We start from the raw sequence: 20,220 nt of genomic DNA, 5'->3' as shown, positions 1-20,220 counted from the left end.
TAGGAGAATCCTCAACTGTGGGCGTGACAACGGTATCTCTGCAGCAGCAGTGAAGTGCTTCAAACAATGCAACACTTCCTTGTTCTATGAAGTCATTTGGAAAAGTGCAGTTAGTGGGCATGGATTGCAAAGCACAAGACAAAGATATGTCATTTGTGTTGTTCTACCAACACTACCAAATTATATTCAAAACTTTCTGTCGTAAAAGCCTGTCGCACACAAGTATCTACACACAGACACACAAGTTTTCTGTACAGTCTTGTGTTAACACAGTTTTATATGGTGCTGCAATGATAATCAGCTGATCTAGCTCATGTCGAGTGGATAATGTCTGCAGAGTGGAGGCGAGCTTAATGTGACTGCCGCAGCTCAGACTTGTACCGCGCTGAGAGTGATATGTAAATGGTCCTAGATCCAACCTAAAAAAAAATTTCCATTGCAAAGTGTCACATGAGGATGCTAATTCAGATATAAGGCTGATGTGTTCATTTGCCATTAGATTCATTAAAAACAGAGTCATGTGTTAAGTGCAAAATTAGAAGTTCTTGGCTGAAAACTTTATGCCCCATTTAATAAACAACCCCAGGACAGTGTGTTTCTAAGGACAACATGAAATTAAAAAATATACACAAGGGAAGGGGAAAACATTTAAGCCAATAAATGACAAACACATTTGACCTCTTCCTACTTTCACTTCTTATGTGCTAGCAGTTGTCATGGCCATGGTCCCTGTTTTAAAGATTTTGGGGCCAACCCACCTTTAACTGTGAGAACAATTGCATTGAGCAAAACAGTTTAAAATATCTTAGGCCCTGCACAATTTATCATGAGCTGCATTTTGAAAACACTTGGGATAGAACAAAAGAATAACTTCGAATCTAAACACAACACACGTCACAGAGTGAGGGCTTTGCACTTTTTATTTTCTATACCAGATTTGCTCTTGGGAGGTGGTCTGTATGACGAGTAGCAATGATCACAGTTATCAAGAACAAATTGGAACCTTATGCTAATTAGGTTGTAGAAAATTCAGGAATTCAGTAGGCTGCTTAAATTGACATGAAGAAGACTCAAGCACTAACCTTCAATATAAATAATCTAGTCCCAATTTTAATACAGAACACAGTGGCAGACATAGCCTTGAACTATTTTATTAGAGAATGTATTTTTATTTGTGGGAAAGAGGAGAGGGATGTCTCACACCGTGAGGCACAGGGAGGGTTGTGGGCTACAGCTGTGGCTTCTTTCTCTAGATTCAGGGCAAATCCAAATGACTAATGCAAACAGACAGAGAGATGTGCTTGCATACACACAAGCACTTGAATATCTTTTTATGAATGCACATATATATGGAATGCAAAGACACCATTCGACCATGTTCTCACACAGATTATATGATCCACTTCAAATGTTAAAAGATTCAAACGTTAGCCTTCACACTGAAGCCTTCGCTTCATTTCATTTCACTGAATCCAACTGCAGCTTTCAAGTCTGTTGGTAATTGCTGTTTATGCCCTGGTTAAGAGCACAAATAACATCAATAAGTGAAGGTTCAAAGTTTGGTCAACAATCAACCAGTTTTTCATCTTTTTGTGTATAACTAAAACTGGGGTTAACCCTCAGAGTGCAGGCAGAAATGTTTATACCGTGTCAGCCCATCAAGCTCCACAATAAACCTTCAAAAATCCCTTTTCAGTCAATCTCATTGAAGTCCTGTTTTGTGTGCGAATGTTCAGCGGCAGTCACTCATAGCCCTTTAATGATCAAGCGCAGCCCCGCTATAAATCCCACCAGGATAAGCTTTAAACCTCACCAACTCAAAAAATGCCCTTGACCTGACACACAATGGCCATCCTTCTTGGTTTAAGAAATGCATGCAGCCTTAACCCTAACATAGGATGCAGCAGCGTGAGATCACCTGCTGCAAAGGAGTGAAAAATCACTTCCTTTTGGGATTGTATGTTATTGTATGTTGTGGGAGGAAAGAGAAGGGTCCTAAATGGATAGCATGTAGGTCAAATATGCATTTGTCTCTCAAAATCCCCATGTGACGCCACAGTAATACCCTAATGGCTATCTTTCAACTTATCAACTTGTCAGTGGTTCAGGGATGAGTCACTGATTCATGAAAATAGTCATAAAACCAGCAGGACAAGAAAAGATGCCACACATGTTATGTTGTATATCACGCAGAGCTGTGACATTTAATAGATTTGAGCCACAGCCCTAATACTATGGAACTGTTGCCCATGTCACATGGATGTATTAAAGGGCATAAGACTGCTGTGTTTGAATGTATTATTCCTTCAAGACTGTAGAGATTATGGGGTCAAACACTTAATTTGTGATCCATCAAGATGCATTTCCGAGAATCTTTTTGGCAATAGTGAGAGTTGTTATGTCCAAAATCCCTCAACACTGCCGTTGTAATATACACTGTACTTGTTTATTCGAATGTGAACACTTACTGAATATCATTTAGCATTACCATGCACAGCTGTAGAAAACATACATACAGTAGCCATTTCTACATTTATAAAATACACTACATTGCATTGTCAAAATGCCAGGCCTTTTTTGCTAAGTGTTTGTACTTGTTTGTTTTGCTGTCAGGCAACTGCAGGCTGCTAAGTGGGTCAGTCGAGGACTCGCCTTGAATTTCTGAATTCTGTTCTAAAACATCTGATTGGTTGAGCAAATGATCTCAGTAGATCTCTGTTCCCATTTAAAAGGAAATCATTTTCTATCTCAAAGCTCAAAGTAACAGAATAAAATGTTCGCTCTGTCGAAGCAATCCAAACTTCAACATTATTAATATTTAATGAGGGAAAAAAAACAGTAAATGTGCACATTCAAAATGCTGAATGTGCAATGTCTTTTTATGAGGGTTTCAGCTCCACCTCTACAAACAGCTAAATATAAAGCATTAAACTAGTAAATACTCAGGTACAATATGATGGCAGTGCAAGATCTTTGTCCAGTCTGCTCTCAAGTGTTAAGTAACAAGTGACAAACTAACGTGGTGCTGAGCTTAACATCTGGATGATGATGCGCTCACATAAAAAATGCTAACATGAGCACATGCAATAGGCACGATGCCACAAGTGACGTTTATGTCTTTCAGTTATAAAGAAAAATAAACCTTTTTATCTATTATTTAATACATTTTACCTCTGTGGTTTATAATAGCAACATAAAGTCATGACTTATTTTGCTGAGAAACTGGTCAAACAAACTTGAAAATTTTCAGCTATAGTTTGCATTTTTATGACAGGTTTATGCTTCTGGTCTACTGGATCGTCTGCCATCTTTGTTTTAGCACCATGCACTGATGAGAGAATATATATTAACCAGATTAGTGACCATCAGTTTTGCACTATTTCTCACAGTGCATTGTGGGATACTTTAAGTCCACTATATAGGATTTAAACCGACCTAATAGGGGAGTTTAGTGAGCACTGAGGGTTTTCGAACATAGTCATTGCCAGTTTTAGGATATTTTAGCATGCCAGCACATTAATGTAGTTAATAATAGCATGTTAAGTTTGAAGGGAATGGCATTCGTTTTGCAGATAGTTGGTTATAAACTAAAGTAGGCTACTGACAAATTATCTGTAACTGATGATGGTGCTAGATGAAAGTAAAGGACTTGCCACAGGGATTAGAATTCATCTTGAGGGGGACAGGAATATCTGCACCTCATTTCTCAGCAGGTTATTAAATTTCCAGCAGGCTTAGATTACAGAGCAAGTTTCAAACCTTCAGAAATCCAAGTCCCAGTTGCTGACACTAGACCTCACATGATCACAAGGAACATTTTCAGTTTTCACAAAATATTCCTGGAGCTTTGGCTAACTTATCTCACTTAATCGGGAGGCAACTAGATTTTTAGGACCATGTTTCGAGGGTCCCCTTATCCAATTAATCCTCTTATCTAGTTGTCATCTGCTCTTCAGCAGCAGCTATAAATTTCCCCCCCTTCCTTGTGAAGACGTCAAAAGAAATTGGAACAACACGAATGCTATAACTTCCTTTTGGGAAGGTGAAAATGGTCAATTTATGTGTTAGAACCCATATAATTGTGGATTTGACACACTCCCCCTGGCTGAGAAGTTACTGACTCAATACACACAGCGAAAGTGGAAAATAGGACAACGGTGTTTCATAAGAGACAGGTGAAAAATGCATTGTCAGAACCAGTTTTAGTTCAGTTCAGTTTTCTCTCTCTAAAATGCATTGCACCATGCAAATAAAATGAATGAGTGTGTTTTTCAAACACACAAAAGTAATGAAACCATAATTCAATGCTTTATTTGCACTACTACAATCTGTAATTAAAGGTCTTTTGTTCTTCTGTGTTGTTTCAGGCTGTGATTTACAAAGGGGCTTTTTATTACTTTACAAGTTTCCCATGAGCTTTCCTTCAGTCTTTGGTTTAAACATCACCACTGAGACTCATTATCCTGTTAAACTGCACTAACGCAGGAACTTGTGGATGTCGGCAAACAGGATTTCAGAGTCAGACAGGATTCTGACCTTGACATGGTAACACAGAGAGACAATTAACTTTTTACAAGTTCTGCTCACAGTTAGTGTCTTGTGTGTTTACAGGTGGCTTTGCCTTCATATATTTCAAACGATCTTTTCAACATGCTTTCTCTGGAGTGACTCATCTGAAAATACCGCAGAGGAAGCGACGCATTTCACCCGTGGGAGAAAATAACATTCAGAAAAAAAAGTGGTTAACGCCCCATTTTGTAATGGCAGTAAATTACATAAAATACTGCCATATTCTTTGGGTGTAAATGACATGACAGATGTACAGGACAGTGAGAGCACTCGTAAATCAAAATTGTTTTCAACTCTTACTGGCTGCACTCAAAGGAGGTTTTTGTAACCTCACAGGGTGCACATTTCATATTGTAACAGGCAAAATAGGAAGTTGTCGGCTGTGATTCAGGGGAATTGCCTGAGTCTCATTCCCTGTGTGCGAAGATAGCTGGAAGAGAGTAACGCATCAATCACAGCTGTCCAGTGCAGCCTCACTTCCCTTCTCACATTCTCATTTGGTTTTGATCACAGTGTTTCATCAGTATTGTGGAAGCATCTTTTCTACCTTTCCTCTGCGGCATCATTATTGATTAGGTCACCACTTGGCAAACGCTACACGTCTCACTTTGACCTAAATAGGAAAGTAAAATTGATCTGCCACATGAATGCTGTATAATGAATGTGTTATTAAGCCACAGCGTGACTTTTGTGCACAGTTACTGCCCAAAAGCGGTTGAAACCATCTATTTTCCGTACCTGCCTTCAGGGTTTGAATGGGGGGGGTCAGGAGAGTCCCCAAGCAGCCATGGGCCGGGTACATCCTGGACAGGTTGCCAGTCCATCAAAAAAATCAAACGAGACAACAATCCATAAACTTTCACACTCATCCCTATGGTAAATTTAGAATCATCAATGAACCCAGCCCCAGTCGAGATTCAAACCAGGAACCGTCTTGCTGTGGGGCGACAGCAGTAACCACCGTGTAGCCTGTCAAATTGAGCTTCTGAGTACAATCCTAACAGTTCTAGCATGGCCTATTGTGGGTGTGATGTCTGCTACACTCTCTCCTCCTCCACCCAAGGGAGTCTCTGATCAGGGGTGTTGCAGGATGAATTGATAAAAGAGTCTGTGATTGAAGCTTCCTGTTATCTCCAAAACACAGCATGAAAACTGGTAACACCCCTGATGCTGGAAAAAAAGAGGCAATATCTGTACATGTGTGGGTCTGTAGTGCTCCTGTGTGTATGAATGTTATCTATATTTGTATGCTAATGTCTCTGTGTGCATGTGTGACATAGAAAGTATGAACATAAATAGTAAAGAAAAACTGATCTCTGACGACTAAACCTGTGTTTGGATTCCATTTCAAATTCCCATTAGATCAGTAGAGCGGGGAAAGGTCAACAAAATAAGGCGTCTTGATAGGTGTTTATGGCCTGAACACATGCAAGTTGTGCTTACAAATAGACATATTGCATTAAGTATAATTAAATCATCCAAAATACAGTTTACAGTTGAAATAACTGTTATCTCCATGTTTGAGCCTGTTGAGCACATGATGTGATAATATACTAAAAATCATTGATGCAGTCACCTTCCTACAGTGAAAAAACTTAAAATGTCATTCAGAAAGATCAGTAGTTAAGACCTGTGCTTATAGTGAAACACTGTAAAATTTGCTAAGAAAAGTGCTATATGCTATATGCTACCCTTTCGTCAGAGCCCCCTGCCATCACAAATCAATGGAGAAGGCTGCCTTTAGCGCCAGATTACAAAACGCCAAGTAATGTAACTACAAAGTTGTTTCAGTGCCTAAACGTAATCTTGCAATTCTTGTGAAAATCAAAAACTAATTTAGTAGCAGTAATGCCTACGCCTAAACAAACAACTGGTGAAAGAGTGAGTGAAACTACAAGGAAATAGCCCCTCCATACACTTTATGAGGATCTTGTCACTTGTTTTGATGTAAAAACTCCAAAAAGTTCTGCCCTTGGCATAAGATATTGGAGCAGTTGGTGCTTAACAAAGCTCCCATATTAAAGGACACACTGTGTGTGTACATTAGAGGGCAAGGACATTGAAAACATTTGACATCCTGGAGATGAGAACGCATACCTCTCCGGAATTAGAGGAGACCCAAACAAAGCCAGAGAGTGTGAATATTTTACTTATGTATGCCAGATGGCCAGAAAAACAAATCAAAATACTGCTGATGTAGCTAGTTGTCTGTTGGTTGTGTAAATGGAAAACACAACATAATATCCCCATATCATGAGGTGTTACAAGCTTACTGAACTAAAAAATTCAATCCCTGCAGGTTTAAGGCTTGAACTGCAGAAATACTTTGAAAAACGGAATGGTTTTGCTTTGTATTATCAGCACTGGACATTACTACAAATATTAATGCCATAAAAAGTGAAAGTATGAAGAAAAAATAATTTCCATCTAAAATCTCACACTCTTATCTGCAGTGCATCTCTGAGAGTTACAGCGTCTTATCTTTGTAATAACGAACACTGGAGGGCACTTCCTGAAGAACTGCTTCAAGCAATAACACCAGTTTCCAGGTGTACAAAGAACCACTCTTCATAGACTTTTAATGGAAGCACAGCAGCTTCTGGAAAAACTCAAGAAAAAATCTCAAAATCTTATCCTATATTGATTGTGCCTTAAGCCTTCCCTGCATGACAAACCTAAACCAAAAGTGGCAAGTCAATAGTATAATACAGTGGGAAAGGTTTGTGTTTGATATTTGAATTTCATCATCTGTATGTTTTGCAGAGAAAAGCAATTAGCTCCTAATGACTTATATGAATGATGACTCCTGTCCCTGGTTGGTGAGGTGAAGTGGGATAAAGGTTAGGGGTCCATGGCTATGTCTCTGTGCATGACGAGTGTTTGTGCACTCAATTACAATTCTCAATCAGTTGAAGTAATTTAAAAGCAGCATTACCAGCAGAGTCCTGAGGTCAGCCAAGGCACTTATGTTGGCAGCTCATTTCTTAGAAGTCTTGATCAGAGTGGGGGCAATTCCTGGATGAGATACAAGGAAAACCATGTCAGACTTTATGTGTGTTACGAACCCATAAAGCCACATTGCGCTTACTTGTTAACTGACAAAAAAACACAAGCTACTTTTGGACCGACACACACCCACATGTAGAAATATATGTGCGCAAACTCACACAAAGCTGAGGATAAATCTCTGTCATGCAGCATGACAAATCAGTAAAAAATAATCAAATTGAGAACCGGTGCCTGTGGACTTATTGTATGCAGGCGCTGGCCAGCAAAGTAGCAAGCAGCTCCACCTTGTTGTCTTCTTTTCTGGTGTGACCTACTTTCTCTCCCTTTCTCCTCTCCCACACCTTAGATGGAAGAACAAAGGCACCATCTCGCTTTAACACATTTCAGTTACAGCAGTCTCCTACTCATGCGCAGTCCAGTTGCTTTTATAACACCTGCAGTGTTACAGAAGCTATGACAAAACTGAGGCTTTTTTCGAGCAGTCATTCACTCAATCAATCAAGTATAGCATCTTAGAAGAGTTTGAATAGGGCTTTAACACAAACTTGAGTGTGTTTTTAACCTCTTGTTGCCCGTGTGAAGAGCAGGAGAGGAGTTCCAGCTTTCCAGCACCACTTTGACAAATGCCACCAAAAATCTGTAGGAGAACAGTTCTTGAAGGTCAGGCATCATTGTGCATCCAAAAGCTCTTGTTTTATACAATGGATTTATCTTTTCCTCAAAAATTCAGTACGACACCTTTGTTCATTAGTCCCACAAGTATTAAACTATATAGCATACTTAAGGGACATTACCATTTGAAAGTAGCTGTGTTCTGTCTTTTATACCATGTTTTTAATAGCTGGTGGCTGACAGAATTTTATATTTACAGAGATTTTACAAACATGATCAATGAACTGGTTTTTATCATGAGAACACAGGTTAGAAACTGTGGTTTCAATGTACCAAAACAGTACAAGAGATGCTTAAGGTAACACAAAAGATCATGTCGCCCAGTGACACAATACAGAATGGGCTACAGACTCAGTGTCTGCCCTAAACATCAACAACATTTATGAGATTTATGAAAGCAGTTCCACCACAGCGGTTAGCTGTGATTTTCCGGACAAAATCAACAAACGCAAAACTCGAAAGTGCTGTGACCTTTTGCGATGAAATGTCAAGAAAAATCGCAAAGACACACAGCCACACAAACGCACACCTCTTAGCAGTGTTAAAGGTCATCTCATATCGGCTCTCTAGTGTTTTTCAAAAAGAATCTGAACGAGAACATAATCCAACACAGCACTATCAGTGTAAGTGAAAGAGATTTTAGAGTAAGTATGACATGCTGATCCCCCCCGACCCCACCCACTTAGAGAATAGATACACAGTTTTAAACTCATTCATGAACCTCAGACAAACTTTTGCAAAAGACAAATGAAAGGGACTTTATGGAGTGTTGGGGATTGAATTGTGAGTGGGATTCATGCCAAACCACTTTTGACTCACTTCACTGCTCACTGCGCATTTGAAGGATTGATGTAAAACTGCACTTCACCGTGCTGAGTTTGCTGGGGCAAAGTAAAATAAATTAAAAATGAGATTGGGAAACCAATTGAGGTATCAGGCTGGGGGGGATCTGCTGATTGGGCTCTTTATGTAGGTAATGCATTATAGATATATACTCAGTGCCCAGGCAAAATCTCTGATAGAATGCATTGGACTGCACTCATGCATGCAAATGCGAATCGTGATAAAAAATTGACCTAATTGAGAAATGATTATGTGAGATGAAATGTTTCAGATTGTGCCGATAAATTCAATGTGTTGATGTTTGAAATTTACAGCTTGATTCTGCACATCCAGATACTGTCAAGCCACTGATCTTACACTCATACACGCTAGGATACACATTCACATAATATCAGATCAAAACATAATGCTGACCTATACCATCAAGAGTCCTCTCTTTTATAATATGACACATATTGGTACTAAATTGACAACATTAGCTAAACAATAATGTCCAATATTGTAGTACACTATCTATGTTAGCCACTGGTTAAGCACAATTTAAGCGTCATAATCTACTTTGCCTTGATGCATGATTCATTCAACCAAAACCACATTTTTTCCCAAAGGCAAAGCAAACGCTAACCACGGTGCTTTTGTTGCCTCAACTAAAACTCTACTTTTTTTTTGTGACAGTCACGCCCACACAATCTGCTCCAATCTCTTCCTGCCACTTTCTGAAGGAGTTTATCAAACGTAGTAGTTCACTAATCCAAGAGACAGAATTACAAGGTGACAGTGTTGTTGATTCACAGGTTAGGCCTTAAACCAATTTGGAGAATTTAGAGATCTGTTTGTACCCAGCTTTGAAAGTATGGCAAATGAATCTTTTTTTGGCGTTACTGACAATATTCATACACTCATACACAGAAGCTTTAGGCGCTAAATATTAAGAAGCATGACCACACATACAAGAACAGATAAATCACTACAACTACCCTTGCATCCATACAGCAGAAAAGCTTTTCTTTAGTTCCTGACTCCATGTTATTAAGTGTGAATAATTAATTCAGCTGCTGCAGTACCTTGCATATGCACAGCCCCTCTTTGAAGTCAGAGACTGCCGCTGAAACACACATATGATTACGGATGCTATGTTATGACTACAGGTGTTTATTCATGTGCAGGGAAAAGACCATTTCTCCAATGTGACAAGTTGTTGCACACAGGCTTGCACATCGAAAACAGCATTCACTTGCTTTTACTCCAGGTCAGCTTTTTTGATTACATCTGTGAATGAATCATTCTGTGGCTACATTAAGAGGTGGTCAGAGCATGTTTTAATGCCAAAATGAGTACAGAGATTGTGCTGAACCGCCTTTGTTTGGGTGCTAGGAAAACACCAGTGAGGTGTTAGACATCACAGTTGTTCATCCGTCTTTCTCAAATATTTTTTCAAATTACTAAGGTTCTTGTTGTTTAATAAAAATAGTTTATTAAACACAGTTTATTACACCCACAGATTTAATTTATAAAACACAGTTTTTGGCTAATTATACCCAAATCTTAATATATACTTACATGAGGTATAACTTGTCATCAGATAAGTGTTTTATTTCATCCATCACTGACGCATAATTTTTAAGAAACACAAGAATGGAAGCATAAACATAAGCAGAACCTGCTTGACTTCAAACAATACCATGTTGTCACTACTCAGCCTTTGAATTCCAAACATAAAAGGCATTATCAAGCAAGCACTGATTATTCAGATGCTCAGACTCCAGCATGTAAATTGTCCAAATGATGGCATAAACGTTTTTCCAGCTATATCAATCTAAAGAGGAACAGGCTGGTGAAGAAGCTAAAAGATCCTTTAGAAAGTTGTTGAGCCCTTTCATCAAGATGAGTGTGAGAACTTCTTATACTTATAGAATTTGCAGTGTTTAGTAAGCAGATGGGGGGCTGCTTAAGTGTGACTGAGGATGAATCCCACAAGTGAGGCAATGTATCAACACTTTTGGAGAGTCATACGCTCATTTTCAAAATCTAAGCATGCTAAAATCACACGAATGACTTTGAAGCTGGCAGCAACTGGATTAAATGGGATTTTTTACAACTAAAAAGTTCAGATGAGTACTATGTGCTTGTGTGTGCGTGATAACCAAACACGTGCCAACATTACTTTAATGTATTAATGTTTATTAGAACATGCTCCTGTAGAGCCCATTTGGCCCTGAACTGAAGACAGTTTAGCGATATCCCCTCAGAGCAGTATGCATGCAGAGGCAGCTTAATAAACAGCTCTCCTATGTTATTCCTTATGCAATGAAAAACAAATATTGCATTATTAACAGCTTAAAGCGGTCCATAATATTGTAATGTGAAAAATACTGATGACATATGCTCGAACTGTTAAAACATTATTTCTAATCTTTTATGGCTCAAGAATTATACATATGGTTGTATTGACCACACTTTAGATTTTAGCCTACAGTGTATATAACTCCTCCCAAATACTGTAATTTGTTTGTATCAATAGTTATTACCCAAGTATGTCAGCAAGGACATATCCATCTGTGTCACTGTCACCGCATGCATACCGAGTAGATTTTGAGTTTTGAGACTTGTATGCAATCCTTCAAAAACCCTAACAGCAGCAAGTCCTCAAAGATGATGCTATGCACTGGTTGAAAGAAGCTTGAAATGAAAAAAGTCTACAACAGCCGCCTTCATCACAAAGAGGACAAAGCACCAAAAACAACAAATAACAAAGAAGCACAGGAGAAAAGCACAGACAATGGCTCTTCATAATTTTAACCCTTAGTTTCACTCCCTCTTTGAGTTCTGTCTATATCACAGCGGGCGAGGCTAAAGAACCAGCAGCTGTACCAACACAGCCAAAAGAAGTTCATACCTCAGATGGATTGTTCCAAATATTTTTGGGTGTGCACCAAAATAGCAGCAAGATGCTATAACACACTGATGAGAGTTTGCAAAGCACCAGTGAGGTGGCTGTAGACCCAGGTTGAAACCTGAACCACCACAGTTCTGCATATCTGAATACACAACTACAATGGAATAAAATTTGAGTTTTGAGAGGTAATTGTATTTGAGGTAATTTGAGGTAATTGATAAACAACCTTGAAAATAGTTACTAAGCCACAAAGTTGTTCTTCGGGAGGTATATATATGTATGCATATATTTATACATATATATTGATTATGTACATTTTAAGGGCATCTTCAGGATCTCAATCCCAGCACAGAACTGCTGGTTTGCTGCATGTAAGAATGTGTGGATTGTCAGCTATTTTCATTTGTTCTTTGAACTTCCTCCATTCCCTGAGCTGTAGAGTACTAAAATAAAGACAAAAGAAAGTTGTGGAAAACCAGCCAACTCATGCTGTTCTCAGAGCTAAAAAAGTCATGTATCACAGCAGGTTGGGAATAAAACTCCATCAGTGGATGGCAGGTTTTTGCTCTTGAACGATGATGAGTTTGACTCCACAAGTTCCAAATGAAACATTTGGTCTTGGGCGGGGGGGCATTTTCAGAGCAAGTCACAGATTAATTCACCTTTACCATTATTTTGTTTTTGTTCCTTAATTTAACTTACAAGAAATGTAGAGGTGTTAATTTATCAGCAACTTCCAAATACTGCTTAAGTTCTTAGTGGCACAATTAATAAAAACTTTTTCAAACCACTGATAACTGAGATAAAGTTGCAAAGTCTTGGACAATTGTTATGCCAATAAATATCCGAAGAAAATAATGTGACCAGCCTTTGAAATAATGATAATATCTACAGTTTTCAATATATTTAGACTGATTAACAGTAGTTACTCATAGAGATGGACATCACTTCCATGGGACAGTGGCAGGGAATCAGAGACAAGTTGGATACCATCTATGTTTTGGAATAGCTTCAAAAATTGTGAGGATGACCCAAAAAAAAGAACTTCAAAAGTAACATTCACTTTGATGCAAATGACTTGAAAACAGGGAATAGGAGAATAGTATTTAATTCAAACATTATTCTTTGGAAACAATGTATAATGTTTGGTTCCAAACTCTGGCAATAAATGTTATGTCTCAAATATTGAGAAGAGTTATTATGTTGTAAATATGTTATTTTTGGCACATTTGGCCATTCTGGCTCTCTACAACAATGAAGCATTTGTAATCTGACATACCGGTTTAATGACCGCTTTCTTTCAGAAGCATTAAAAGTAATATCTGTGCAATACAAAAGAAAAATGGTTTAGGTCTCAATCAACCTCTGAGGTGAAGTGACTGCTGGCAGACAGGCTGGTTCTGTCTTATTTCCGAGAAGTAAAATGTTCTAGTCAATCAAAAAAAATGTTTAACCACATAATTAGAATGAATGAGTACTGAAACGCAATTACGTGATCCCATACGTAGAGCTCAGTATTAATATATGTTTCATCAGTTTTTTATTCTTATCTTTGTAATTTAAGAAATAGTGGAGCATTGTGCACTACACTGAAACACAAGCTACATATGGATCTGTTTAGATTCACACTCTGCAAATAGAGAACAGTCAGTGTTTCAATCAAGCCTGTGAGATTGGTTTGACATGATTGCAACTACCTTTGTATTTTATTCTGAACATTTAATATAGTGCAAAGTGGAATAAAGTATCAATATGTTAACCTTGTAATATGTTACCCACACATATTGCCTTATATAATTCCATATATGTTTCAGCTGTGGACAGTCAAGTGGCAGACGGTATAAATGGAGACTGCTGGTAAAATGCAGGCCGACTGTGATAGCAGCATGCCAGCTCTGCAGGACCTGGCTCAAGAGGGAAAGGCATGGCTTCAAGCTAATAGACACATGCACACACAAAAAGCACATCGTCCGTATCCACGGCCACGTACACAACCACACTAAAACACACTGAAACAAACACACACTGACACACTTACACAGTCACACAAACAAACAGAAACATGCATCCTGGAGCATGCACCTGCACAGTAACACAGCCGCATACATGGTGCAGTTGACCACGAACTCCAGGCAGACAACACCTGTCGATCTGTCTGTCCTTCTGTGGCTGCATCTAAAGAAGAAGGGCAAAAAAATCCAAAAGAAAGACACCAACGAAGAAACTTATTTTGCACACAAATACAGATGATCAGCTTCTTGAACTCCACTAACAAATGGACAGCCGGAGCAGTGAGGAAAAGGAGGAGGGGGCGAGGATGGAAGACTTGGTCTAACATTACATTTCTTCTGCCTGCTTTTCTTTGTAATCTCAGTTCGTTCATTATATGAATGGGAAGCGATAATTGGATAATTTATTACTTATTTTAAATTATGTGACTGCAGGAGGTGAGATAGAAATAATGATAAAAGCCATTTCCATTTTGCAGCTGTTAAAGTAACTTGTCTATATCGCTGTGAGTATGTGTGTGTATGGGCTGCATTTATCATACAAACACATTCATACCTCAGCTCATCATCTTAGAATCTGAAGCCTGTGCGTGCTTTGTGAATGGATGTGTTTTTTACGTTCTTATTTGTTTCAGAAATATTTAATCAGGGATTACTCTAAACTTCTTCCAGAGCTTAATGAGGATCTTATCATAGCGTCTATTATTGATTTCCTATGTTAGCCAAGCAGCACTTTCTACTAACAGCCTGGGAGAACGGGCCAATGAATGCATAACCTGGAGAACCTCAGTGTTCTCTAAATATGATGTACAAAGGAGTTTCCTATGACAGGTAGAATTTCACTCATAGTTACATAATTCAGTGCAAGAATTTCAATGGATGACATCAGTTTTGACAGATTTCCACTTTTATCTGGGACAAAACTGGGTTAACAGCTGAAGCTGGTGAACTGACTGACAGGTTGACTGCACATTTAGTGTCCACCATCACTTAGACAGACAGACATCTCGTCTGTTACAGTCTGACTTTTGGCAATCTTATCAGTGACTGAGGCATTGCAGGTTACAGCCGTCAGCCAAGCTTTGTAAGAGAAATGTAGATGAAGCTCCCAGGAAACTGTATGACCTCTCAGCAAGGTTCCCGAATGGCAATATGAGAAAAGTGTTCATGTTTAGTGCTCAGGTTTACAAGTGTTCACATCATACCAACCCATGTGTGTAAGCCTGTGGTCTTGCTAGTAACAAGATTATTTCCTACGTGGGGGTAAAGGACTGTGCAATATAAACATCACCAGAGACATGTGAAGTGGTTTCACAGAAAACAGAGATGCAATATGACACCTAAGTTTTCAATTAAGCTGACAGGTAACAGCCATTAAATTGCAATTACTCTTATTAAGGTCTTTGCTGTCTTTATTGCACTGTGGACCTCAGGAGACAATTTCCATGCCCCACCAGGAGACATCGATTCATATGTATAACAGAATAAGCTGCATTCAATTACAGCCCATTGATACCCATATCATTGCCAATGATGCTATTACTGCTGTCTGAAATATGGGCGGAGGTTCTGCCAACAACCTAACTGTGGCACTGATTCTCAATTCATGTTGTTTATTGGTTTAGAGCACCTGAAGATGGGGAAAAAGTCGAACCACATTCCTTCCTCGCTGTTGTGATATTGTTAGACTTGGACATAACATCATGGGGCCCTTTGTGAGTTACAAGCTAGAAGCTTGGCCATTTGAAGAGAAAATGGAGTAGAGAAGAAAGTGGGCTTGGGGGGTATAGAACCTTAAGTGAATCAAATGACCTGGTTGCAGTATCTGACCAGACCCCCAAATTTATGGGAAGGTAAAAGGTGGATGTGCATCAGTGGAGATGCTTGCACAAAAGAGGGAATCAAATATCACAAAGACAAACAAGATGGATGGGCACAGACCAAGGCACCCTACCTCCAGTCCATGCCTCGTGACTTCAATGTCTGATACCTCAGAGAGGTCAGTGAAAGGACAGCCAGCACATCACATTTAACCAACAAGGAGGGAGGAGAGGCACGTTGGAAAGTAGGACAAGAACATGCTGGCCTACTGTAAAATCCTGTGGGATGTTCATAGATAAAGAAAGACCACTCAGACTGATGGCAGAGTACTGCATATACTGAGCTGAAACAGTAGCCCGTTAAGCTAGCATAGCAGTGAGAAGACAGAACATGGATATATGCATTTATTTAAGTTGCCTGTGCTATTTATATTGGACTGAAGCAATGGCTAAGTTACCCGCTTTATTACAGCGTTCAGATTAGACTATTATTTGCTGCTCTCCCTCTCACAGTTGTTATGTTTAAAAGTGGCTTCCTAGCAACTATGTGATTGTTACGGAGGCTTTAGAGACCACAAAATGCACATGACTCACTAACATGCAGTCAATTTAAGGTTTCTCTAGTCTGAGATACCCCAAGAAGGGATGCTTAAGACTGACAATTTTATGGTTGTTTGACCTGAAAAGGACATCCTATATACTGTAGATGTAAAAAACTTTCCTGTGTTTGAAAGTCCATTTTCTTCAAACTCTATAATCTAATAAACAATGCAATCCAATTATATCTATCATCCCATTTTCACAGAGATAATGCAAAAGAATAAGCAGCTTAGATAAACCATTTCAGTGAAGAAAGAGGGACAGGAGGGGCATGTAAAGGAGTCCAGACTAAGTAGAGAGTTTCAATAAGCTCTTCCTCAGTATAACAGTGTGTAAATGGTCCTTGCATGCCCCTCAATCTGCGGGGTGTTTTTCCTTTCAATGAGGACAGGCATGATGCAGACATCTGGACAGTCATTGAGCACTCAAACATCTGCAGATCAGCTGCACCAGAGACTGCATGCGTACCACTGTGCAGGTGTTTCTTTAAGAATACACAATGATTTGTTCATGAGGGAAATTGATATAATGATTTAATTTGTGTCAGGTGTTTTGATTACAGGAAGAAGCTGAATTTCTTCATTTTTTTTAATAGAAACTATTTTTGTGAAAAGCTCGGTATATCTGTTTCCATTGGAACCAAATATTAAGGGCAAATACATATACATAAACACTGATATCTTAAGGTTTGTTGAGGTTCCAACTTTACATAGATTTGACATGCTCATTTTATGATGTACAGCATCTGAGCTTGTCTCAAAAAATGGTTGCTATACTTTTAAATTTGAAGGCATATGAAGTTGAGAAAGTCACTGGACGTCAACAAGGCTTTGATCCACATGTTTAGTGTACAAAAACTAAATGGACCAAGCACTGAGTGTCTTTGATGCCGTGTAAGAGGTTTTGGCTGAAGATCAGACAATGACGAATAACAGGAAAGAGGATATAAACCCTTTGCAGAACGATAACTCATTCCTTTGATGAGCCGTGAGTATGTTAGAATGCTAATGATGGTTATTACATTATATAACTTAAATGCAATTCTTTGACAAGAGACAAGGTATTTTTATGACTGCTGTCAGATTAAATAAAATAAAATAAAACATTTAGTTGAGGCTGAATATTTATTCTGCAATAATTTCTGTAAACTTTCAGATATTACTGGCCTGATTTCTAACTATAATGCTATAAATCCCCTTATCTTTCCTCAAGACACACAGGGAGAAAGTCCTAAAGCATCAAAAGGCTTTGTCTGCCATCCTCACTGTTCACAATCTACAGAATACATTTGGGGCTTAATGGGTTGCAACTAAAATGGATACCACTATTCAACGCTGCAAGCTATACTTTGCAAGGAATCAAGGGCTCAATTCCTCTCGATCACACTTCAAACTATGTTCACAAGCTCCTTCTCTGCTCCTTTATGCAGGGGTAAAAAAAGCAGTGCTCTCCTTTTGAACATGCTTTTTATATATATTTTTTATTTTGGCAGAACATTTATTTTCATGGAGCCCAAATTAAGGGGCAAAAAGTGGAGATCTCACATATTAGGACACGCATATGCTGACTTTTTCTGGAGCCAGTTAAAAGCATCGCTCCTCTTGCTGCGTGGGTTTTACTTCAATAAGAAAACATCCCAGATTTCTATTTCCACATCTGTGACACAGTCCCAAGGGATCTCCCAAAATGGAGAAGTCACGCTGCGCAGAAGATTTTTGTCATGGCATTCCTCGTGATCAACACTGACACACTTCCTCCCACTCCTTCAATCACTATAGAGTGTCTTAAACAAAAACAAGATCAAGTTGGCAAGTTAAAAGTCTGCAAAGTTACACAACATCCAAAGTCTACAGAATTTTTTTGTCACAGGAAACACTGCTGCTGTGTTGCCTCAAGCGCCTTGCTGGCAGTTTCTTCCCTCACTTATATACATCAACATGAAACACATTTGCATGAAGCCTGCCTCTTGGCTAATTTGGCACACTTTAAACTAAAAAAAGCAGCCTTCTTGTTCTCTGCTATTTTTGACCTATCAGCTGACCTATCAGAGCATAGTCAGCTTCTCTGGGAGAGGACCTTTAAAGACACAGTGAGCATTTCAGATACTGAAGACTACTAAAAAAAGAAAAAAAACCTTTTGAACATGTAACTGAGCATCGCATGGTTTTTATCCTCAGAAGTTAGCAATGACCTCAGACACCCTAATATATGCTCTAAAGCACAGAAAAAAAGAGATTTTTTATTATTGAGTTTCAAAGACAATAAAGAATTCCTCAGAAACAAACCTATAGGACATGTTTCTGGCACTTATGGGAATTATGTGCTAGAATTCAACAATAAAACATCAATAATTACTCATTTTCATATCTGCTGAACTTAGGTTAAACCTATATATAGACAGTATATCACTACAGTGAATGCCTTTTGTTAAATAAATATCACGTTCATAGTCAATAAGTTTAAACAGTTTCATTGTTCCGAATATGAAAGCATTTCAAGTGACTGACAGTCGATTATTGCTGAAAAGCAGTTCTGCCCAGCACACAGTCTTCCTTGTCTTTACTGAAAGCGCACTCGAAGGAATTGAACCATTTCTCTTGTTAACCCATTAATAAAGGATTCATATTCACTCAAGTCAGAGGCCATTTATCTTTTGAATGTCACAATTCATAATCTATAACTACTATTGGCAACTCACAGACTGAAGAGTGTGGATGTTCTGGCATCACTTCAGCAACTACAGCTACAGTTAAAGCCCCATGCACACAGAGGCAGTATGAAACCGCACAGCATCCAAACACAAAAGTGGAGCAACTCACACGAAGTCCTCATTCTGTTCTGCTAAAGCCTCTTTGTACAGCTAAGACAAGTCTGTACATATTGGACTGAATTGTAAATTGAGACAAATCACAACACCAAAGAGTGAGAATGAGCTAATATACATCATGTTTTCATACATTATCATGTTCATGCCATTCCTAATTCAGTTTGGGGTTATTAAAAGGCAAGTAATGATATTCTCACAAGGGGTGGGAATTTTGGAAAAATGCAAAGCCAATGTGTGGACGGTGCTTGACAGATGAGGTAAACAAGGATTAATTCTACTGAAATTTTGTGTGATGATACAGGATTTATATTTGCCGTTTCATATGGATGAATAATTTCAAAAGGATTGTGCAACATACACAGAAACGGAGACATATGTAGAACACCACACTGAGTTGAATAAACTATTAAATTGGTTGTTATTCTTTGATGTCATGTAAGATGACTATGAAGACCAGGGAAAATGATATAAAGCCTTTGCAGAATGATAACCTGTCTCTTTGATGAAGGAACAGGAGAGCATTTTTTGTACTGGTTTAAATAATTTTTACTTTGGCAAGGTTCACACCCACATTAATCTTTAAAAACTAAGTTTAAACCATAACGCATGTTGATAGCCTTGACAATTAAGAATACAAAGTCATACATTTGAACGTGGAAGTTGATGCCAGATCTTTGGGCCCAAACAAAATTCAACTCCATTAACTTTTCTTTTTTCAGATGAAGAAATAGTTCCTCTTCCTGCGATTAAACAAACGCAACAACGACCACAAAGGCACATGTCCTGAATCAGTGTCACCTTTTCAGAGGAACCATCATGACCTGTGTGCTGTCCTTTACAATCAGAAGCAGAGATTCGCTGATGAAAGAGCTGGCCTGAATCCTCATTTCCCTGAGGCCATTTTTGGAGTCAGTAAGTCATCTGCGGGATGTCAGTAGGTGATTCACTGACTGTCAGATGTGTCACTGCAAGTGT

The 20,220-nt window shown here is 38.7% G+C and overlaps 1 protein-coding gene across 5 annotated transcripts in view; it reads right to left on the bottom strand.

Moving 5' to 3' along the window:
• dlgap4b (discs, large (Drosophila) homolog-associated protein 4b) overlaps positions 1 to 20,220 on the bottom strand; it is a 113,416-nt gene that overhangs the window by 35,324 nt on the left and 57,872 nt on the right. For all 5 annotated transcript variants that reach the window (XM_072382552.1, XM_072382549.1, XM_072382551.1 and 2 more), the window contains exon 3: positions 7,505 to 7,584. The gene's annotated coding sequence lies outside the window, so the exon portion shown is untranslated. The remainder of the gene's footprint in view (positions 1 to 7,504; positions 7,585 to 20,220) is intronic.

The sequence above is a fragment of the Leuresthes tenuis genome, unplaced genomic scaffold, assembly GCF_036924035.1.
Source record: "Leuresthes tenuis unplaced genomic scaffold, fLeuTen1.0.hap1 SCAF_3, whole genome shotgun sequence".
Lineage (NCBI taxonomy): Eukaryota > Metazoa > Chordata > Actinopteri > Atheriniformes > Atherinopsidae > Leuresthes > Leuresthes tenuis.
Note: the sequence above shows the minus strand (reverse complement) of the source record. Positions and strands in the feature narration are given on the sequence as shown.